Raw genomic sequence first — 8,630 nt, forward strand, 5'->3', positions numbered from 1 at the left:
TAAAATTATACAAAAGATTAACAGGGTTTTTTCTGTTCTCCTGCTTTTACAGTTTTAACATTCCTTAACTTTGTTAAGAGTTTATATAAAAAGAAAAATTAAAGAAACATATTTATTTGTTAAAAAAAAACTTTCTGGAAATTTGATGTCAATATAGGTATTAAGAAATCCACCATTTTGGGTCTCCATAAATTTAGGAAAATCTTTTGGACCATACTGAGTGTTTTAACTGCGTAATTATTTTGGTACTTAGTTTTTGTATTATAAATGAAGAATTGTAGGGGAAAAAGATTAAAAGAATATAAAAAAATTCCATTGATATTACTGGCAGTCTTGAAAGTCTATTAGCATGTACAGAGTGAGCAACATAAAATTGAACGCATAATGAAATTGCTACCCAACACTATTTATGAAAGACTCACACAACTAACACGACTAGTGGATGTATATGTTACTATTGATTGTTCCTGCCATTTGTCAGATGGTTACATGTTAGTGCAGAATTGTGAATGCAGTTGTGTTTGTGTAAAATGCCTTATTCAATCCAGTACATGATATCTATAGTTTAGGCTTATATTCATTCTGGAACATTTGAAGAATCATGTCAAGTATTTGTAGAAAAATTTTCAAATGCCTGTATACCAGCGAAGAGTTGCATACATGATTTAGTTAAAAAATGGCGTACAACAGGTTTGGTTTCAAATGCAAAATAAAATAGGCAACCTTCCTTTAGGACTCCACAGGCCATTGCTGATATTGAAAGGACAACTACAGCCAGTTCAAAAAAATTACTACGCAAGTTATCCCAATAATCTGGTATCAAATACACATCGTGTAAAATTCTTCATGAATTGAAACCATACTGCTTTACAACTGTGCAAAAACTGAAGCAGACAGACAAAGTGAAACAACTTGATTATTGCAACTGGCTTCCGAAAAACATTGTTGGTGGACAGATAGACCCAAAGTCATATTTCACGTCAGATGAGGCATGGTTTTATTTATCTGGCCATGTTAATTTGTAGAACATCAGGTATTGGATGGTAAGGAATCATCATGAGATATTCAAGCGGCCAATTCAGAATGAAAAAATTGGTGTTTGGCGTACCGTTTCCAGTAATCGTATAGTGGAACCAAGATTTTTTGACTGGACTGTCAATACACAAACTTACCACACAATTTTCGAAGAATTCTATGTGCAATTAACTGATAATGAAAAAGAATACAGCTTCTTCCAACAAGACAGAGCAATGTATCACACATGAAAGGTTTCACTGAATCACGTTTATGCAGCTTTTACAAATGAATGAACTGTCAGCAGAGGACGGTGGCCTCCACGTTCCCCAGAGTGATCTACTTGCGATTTTTTCCTTTGGAGCTACTTAGGGAAGAGAGTTTATACATCTAATCCCCACAATATTGATGAACTGAAGGTGAACATTCAATGGGAAATCAACGCAATTGACAACGTTTTGTGTCAGATGACTCTCAATATGATCAGTCAAGCACAAAAGTGTATTGATGCCTAGGGTGGTCATTTTGAACATCTTTTGGAACAATAAGGTATATAAATACAACATTTAAATTACATTTTATGTTTTTCTTATTTAATTTATCGGTATCATTCATAAAATTTCATTCCAACATATCTTACCAATTCTGCAGCAGTTACTTTATGGGTTCGGTTTTATATTGCTCACCCTAGTACCCAAATACAGTTGCTTCTTGCAGATATAGAATACAGCATAGTCCTTGCTGAAACCTTGTAACTATTTGATGTGTTTTGTTTAATTTGTTAACTGTAACATGTGTATCTGTACTTCTGATCATTTTGGAATTGATAATTTTGAAAAAGTGAAGGGCAAACATATTTTCAAAAGTATATATGCCTTATTTAGTGAATTTAAATCTAAAAATTATTCTATCGAATTTCTTTATTTTGTAAATCTGTTTTTACAAGTCCAGTGTAAGAGTCTCTAAGCTGTAAAAATATTTATTAGGTTTCAAAGAGATAATGATAAGGTTTAGAAGAAAACTGAGCGACACTTTGTTAAGTGTCACATTGGACAGAGTAGCCTATTAAGCTTGTTTCATATCTAACTTCTGTTTCTTTCTACTCAACTTACAATGATATTTAATTTTATTAGAAGTTAGGAATAAATTACTGACATCTAATCATTCTATTAATTTACTAATTACTGAGATGATTTAAGAATATTTTTAGACTTGTCTGATCTAGTTAGTGCAGCATATATTCGCAAAAAGATATTAACATTGCAATGAGAAAAATTATTTATTTACACTGAAAGAAAGGGACAAGTACCTGATTCTAAAATACACCACATTTGTGATTACAGTAGCTAGTTCTGAAAGCAGTTTTATTCTGTCTTCCCAAACGATATAAAATATTGCAGGTTGAAAACATTAATTCTTAACCAGTTTAGGACATAACAACTTAATAATAAGATTATTTTATTAGAATTGAGTGCAAATCTTTTATTTTATTATTTTGTTACTTTTTTCAATATCATCTCACAGTGATTTAGTGTTGAACCTTGGGAGAGTCAAGAAAATTAACAAAGCTTAGTTCCAACTTAAATTGGAGAGGGAGAGGAATAGGAATTTTTCAGTGGAATAAATAAATTTCCAAAATTAAAAACTACTTTAACATTTTTATAAAAATATCTTTACCAACACAACTAAAAGTTTCATTTAGTAATGTCTCCATTAACATTATTGCTACTTAAAATTAATTTTATTTAAATAATATTAAAAATGTTGTCTTTTTTCTTGCAAAAATTATCTACATGGTCTTTCCAAGAGAGTTTTTCTTCATTCATAATCCTAAGAATTTCACTAATAATTACTTCTAATTATTAACTATCATGAATATATTCTCTTTTTCTATTTGCATTAAAAGAAGTTTATAACATTTATTTATCTGAATGAGATTCTTGATAGCTGAATGTATACCTGTCAAATGCATTTATATATCAGTGTGAGACTGTAGTAGTATTTATGTCATCATATCAAAATTGTGTCCCAATTTGTCATGAGACAAAATGGAATCAACCATATCTATCTACTCCTTTTGTCTGTTGCTTTACCTCTTTAAATTGTTTTCTACGTGTAAAACACAATCTAAAGCACTAATCTGTTACCTCTGTTAACTTATTTTTTATAATTTTTGTAGAAGACATTAACCATTTACCCTCTCAAAATCTTTACGTAAGACTAAAAAGATTGATATAGGGGTTTCTTCTGAATTCATTACATCTTTTGCTTTTTAGTTGATAATGCATTTTTTAAAATATTTCTTTTTATACCTACTTAATACTGCTATTAGTATATTAATTTCATTTGGATAAGGTACTCATCGATAAGAATGTTTTTTAAAACCACTGAATGTCTGTAATTATTCCATTTCATTTTATCATTATTTTTATATAAAGGTTTAAATTTTAGATATATTTTATTTTGCACTAAAAGTGAGTCATTAATTAATTAAACCTATACTACTTCTCTTGTTTTTTCTTGCAATATTTATACCTTGCAATAAATATATAAAATATTCATTACAAGACGACATATTATGTAGATTATCTATAACATAGGATTCATAATTTTTCAGAGAAATTTTCTTTTGTTTCTAGCTCTTTCTTGTGAGTGGTTCTAAGACCACTGTAAAATAATTTGTGAAACTGGCTAAGATAATTTGAATCTTTATCTATATAAAAAATCACCTTCATAAAGACACATATTATCACAATATTACCTTCAGTAAAATTACTCTTATTTTAAATAATTTGAATTGCACCTGACTGAAAATACATACTGAATGAGTTTCTAAATCTGTATGTCTTATGATGTATGTTTATTACAAATCTACAAATTATACAATCTAGGGCTAGAACTTTTTACTCGTTTATTATTTTCACACTGTCACTTTAATAAAAAGTGGATGTGACTCTTTCCATACGTTTTTGTGGTTCACATATTTCACTTAAAAGAACCCAAATGTATCTGTAGGTATAATTTTATTCCACTAAGATAAGTCATGAACTCTTCTCACCGTGACTGAATTATTTCAATACTTAAATCATCATAATTTAATCACTACCTTATGCAGGTGGAGAGCTTTGTATTAAAAGCCTTTTCACATAATTTAAAAATTTCTCTGACAGGCCAAAACGTTGTTTTATCAGCAAATATTTTTCAACAAATAATTTTATATCTTCTATAGACATTAAGTGGAAGGCAAGATATTTTCTTGTTACCATACTTAACTTGAAAACTATCTTCCCAAACAAGAAACCTTACAAAACATCTTTCTAAGTTAGAGCTTTTCAAGGAGTTCAGAGCTATGCAGAACTATAAGGACTTCAAACTATAATTTAAGTCCTTTATGATTCTGCCTAGCCCCTGGTATATATATTTCTTTATCTTTACTAGTACAGTTACTATTACATTTCCAGTTACATTCAGAGTAAGAGTAGATTCCTCATAGACATATAAGCTTCAGAGTTCTCATCAGAGATTCATTGATCATATATAAATGTATCTGGAAGATTTTTATCAATCAATTTTTTTTTTTGGGGGTTTATTCTAGGCGAAAAATACTTTGGTGTTGTCATTGCCCAGCCACAATATGCTTATTGTAGTAAAGAAACATAAATCACATTTTATGTCTCAATTAAAATTTCAAACTGCTATATAGCAATTGCATGAATAACTGATACACATTACAGTAATTTAAATTACTGAGTATAAATGAACAGCCCTAAGAAACTGTAAAACATAAGATAAAAGCATTTCAAAAACATAAAAAGCCAAAGTAAGATAAAAGCATTATTTTTAAGGTAGGGAATGCCCTACCGTAGTTCAAATGTTAGCCGCCAGCTTAAACTTGAGACACAATGTTGAATAACAACACAAGGGTGTGATACACTGTCAGCCGGCATTTGCAGTGAGCACAAACTGGTACATCTGTTTGAGACATCATATACCCATAAGTTTGTCTAGTGTGCGCTATTTGCAAACAGATTATAATAACCTTTTCTCGACAATTATTTCTGCATGAGGAGCTCAACAGTGAAAGTATGTTCTTAATTGGGGGAAGTTCTTGTTGTCCAAGCATCCCATTCACTTTGCCACTCATCATGAATCACCCTCTTCAAAAAACAGACAAGATAGTTTGAGGTAGCCCTATTGGTGAAAGGAGACTGGAAACAAGCCTCCTTTGCCGCACTGTCTGTGCCCTCATTGTCTGAAATTCCTATATTACTGGAGAACCACCAGAAGCTCATTGTTCCATTATGTCTACTCATTTGTGAAATGGCAATGAATGTCACAGACAACAGGGTGTCTAAAGATGAAGTCATTAATCACCTGAAGGGCACTCATGGAATCAAGCAAACAAGAACATGTCAATATTTTGGGCTAATTATACTTGAGGCCTTATTAATGGCATACAGTTCTGCAATGAAAATACTAGTGATGATGGGAAGGCCAATCATGTGTGTTTTGTTGCCAACAACAAATTCACAACCAACAGAATTAACATTTCTAGAACCGTCTGTATAAACTGTAACATCAGGATTCATGCTATTTTTAATATTGTAAAATTCATTTTATAAGATTAAGAGATTTGTCTTCTGTTTGTTACACTGATAAAGATGAAAGCAGTAATTAATGTGAAAAGGCTGGCAAGGAGGGTAATAACATGGAACAGCAATAAAGATTGGAGGTAATTGCATAATTAGAGCTGAGAAAAGGCGTTGAGCTCTGGTGCCTAACGGAGCAGTAGATCTCGGCTATTCCTGGTATCGGTTAGCATGCTGATTCAAGAATACCACATCAAAGGCTGGATGAGTTGGCTACGCTTTAATCAAGCTGTGTAGAAGCATATCATTTGCTTCCTTCTGCTGTAAAGAGTTGGGTAACCGTTGTTCACCAGCAGACTTACCGTGGCAAGACAGATGAATGAACGATGGACTGTATTGAGCATTTTTAGTATGTTGGCCCACATGAATGCAGCATTGCGTTGCAAGTTTAAGCTGGGGGCTAACATTCAAACAATGCTAGGGCATCCCCTAGCATAAAAATAATGATTTTATCTTAAATGATGATGCTTTTAAATAGTTAAATTATCTTAAAGATGTTTTGAAAGGTTTCTTGTTTGGGAAGATAGTTTTCAAGTTAAGTATGGTAACAAGAAAATATCTTGCCTTCCACTTAATGTCTATAGAAGATATAAAATTATTTGTTGAAAAATACTTGCTGATAAAACAATGTTTTGGCCTGTCAGAGAAATTTTTAAATTATGTGAAAAGGCTTTTAATGTAAAGCTCTTCACCTGCATAAGGTAGTGATTAAATTATGATGATTTAAGTATTGAAATAATTCAGTCATGGTGAGAAGAGTTCATGACTTATCTTAGTGGAATAAAATTATACCTACAGAAACATTTGGGTTCTTTTAAGTGCAATATGTGAACTCAAAGATGTAAAAAAAGAGTCACATCCACTTTTATAAAAGGTTTAATATCATCTTGAGATTAAAGGTGAATAATTTATATACTTTTATATTAATAGTTTTACATTAATATATTTGCTACATAAGTGTTTACCAGTACATTCAATACTGTCAACTGTCTTTATTAAAGTACAGACAAAACAAGGACAATTTTAAGCACTAAGAATTACATGTACCACTCAATTGAAATTCAATTTAATTTGAAATTCTATTTCACTGAAAGGGAAGAAGAAGTAGATCAGAATAACACATCTTCACACTAGGCAGTTAAGTGAGTTTCAGTTCCTTTTTTATGTGTTCCATAGACATCAACTCTGCATGAAACAGTGCTTAGAGAAGATATTACGATTGTTTCATTTCAGCAATAGTAAGCCAATAGATGTTTGTATATCAGCATGCCAAGCCCTTCAAATGAAGATATATTTAGCCCTAAAACCTTCATTCTACCACCACAGTTAGGTGGCTGTATGAACATGATTGCATTTTATCAAATAACTTCCTCTTGTACCTCAGGTGCTTTATATGCATCACAGCCATAAGAAAGGCTGGGACAGATAGTTTAAACCAAAAGGTTCATTACTTTAAATATTTACCATTTTCAAAAAGGTTAAATTTATCCGTCTAACAAAATAATTCTTTATATACACTTCTTCAACTTGGTAGGGTGAAAACTGTGTACATATTATCTATTTCTGTTATTTGAAAAGGTGTTAGCCGTGAAAAGTTTGCTAATATAGCTTGTGGCAGATCATTTTGTCCAGGAGATACCTTTTTCATTTATCAATTGTGAATTGTGTTGGTATTAATCATAAACAGAAAGCTTGATTTTTTTTTGAAAAATTGATTTTGAGCTGATAATATCTTAGTTTGACTGAATGAAACGTAAAACTATTTTTAACATTTTTTGTGGTGTACTTTCACCAATCATTACTACCTTCACTAATTATTTTAATGTTTTAGTTAACTAAAAATAGTGAATACTTATTAGTAGTTATAATTATTAAATAGTTTTATTAACTATTTTGAGTTTGCTTTCACTAATAAATTTTTTCTCTTTTTAACTGTTAATTGAATTTTCAATAATTCTTCATTTCTTTCAATTTTTAATTACAGAAACAACTTTTTTCAGTGTAGCTACAAAGTAACTCTATTAAGAATTATTATTACTTTCTCCTTATCCTTAACAAAAAAATGTCAAGTTTTTATAAAGTTGTAATAATTTAAAAAGCTTTATTAATTATACAATACTTATCAAATTCAGATAAAAGATATTTAGGTATATCTTAGTTTGAGTAAATAAACCTCTTTTATTCTGACTATTAATACAATATCATTAGTTAAAAATTAAGAAGTACTAGTAAATATATTGTAATAAGAATAAAAGGTCATTACTACAGAATGTGTTGTAGGTAGAAAACTTCTTTCATTATGTATTATCTAGATTTTTTATTTTGCATTAAATGAACATTATACTCATACTTGGGGTAAAAAACTTCAAGTCAGTTTCTTTATTATTTGTTATTAATAATCACTTAACAAAAATATAAAATTCTGTATTCATATTAAAAGGTAAGCTTTTTTAACATTAATATAATTATCTGTATACAACAGAAAACAAAAATGTTGAAATTTAATATTACGGTTTGGTCACTTGCCTGCAATTCCTGTATATAGAAAATGTTCACCAGGAGAGTAAGTAGAAATGATAATAGATGCTAAGGCTTAAAATTTAGCTAGCATTGCAAATAGATACAATGATTGATCTCACGCCTCACTTGGTGAGATAGTTTTAGTAATTTATTTTAATTTTAGGAAATGGTTATCAAAAGTCAAATTTGATTCAATTCATAACTTTATATTTTTTCAGAAAATTCACTGGATCTTTGAGAATGCACTGGTAGTGGAATGGAATTTAGATCTTGAATTAGCTGGATTGTGTATGGAATTGGTATTAAATATGATTAAAATAAAATATAATCTATTTTAAAAATTAAAATTAATTAATTAAATTTTTTTTAAATTCGTTTCCATTAATTAGTTTACAATATTACATAATTCATAAAAAAATCATTAAAATCTTGCTTTCTTGATTATTT

At 29.9% G+C, this 8,630-nt stretch overlaps 1 long non-coding RNA gene across 1 annotated transcript in view; it reads left to right on the forward strand.

The window, feature by feature from the left end:
- The window catches only part of LOC142319180 (uncharacterized), a 41,509-nt gene extending 33,093 nt beyond the window's left edge, over positions 1–8,416 (forward strand). The window contains exon 3 of the long non-coding RNA XR_012755129.1: positions 8,402–8,416. This is a non-coding gene — a long non-coding RNA (uncharacterized LOC142319180). The remainder of the gene's footprint in view (positions 1–8,401) is intronic.
- The last annotated feature ends 214 nt before the right edge of the window (positions 8,417–8,630 follow it).

Source organism: Lycorma delicatula, chromosome 2, assembly GCF_047948215.1.
Source record: "Lycorma delicatula isolate Av1 chromosome 2, ASM4794821v1, whole genome shotgun sequence".
Taxonomy (NCBI): domain Eukaryota; kingdom Metazoa; phylum Arthropoda; class Insecta; order Hemiptera; family Fulgoridae; genus Lycorma; species Lycorma delicatula.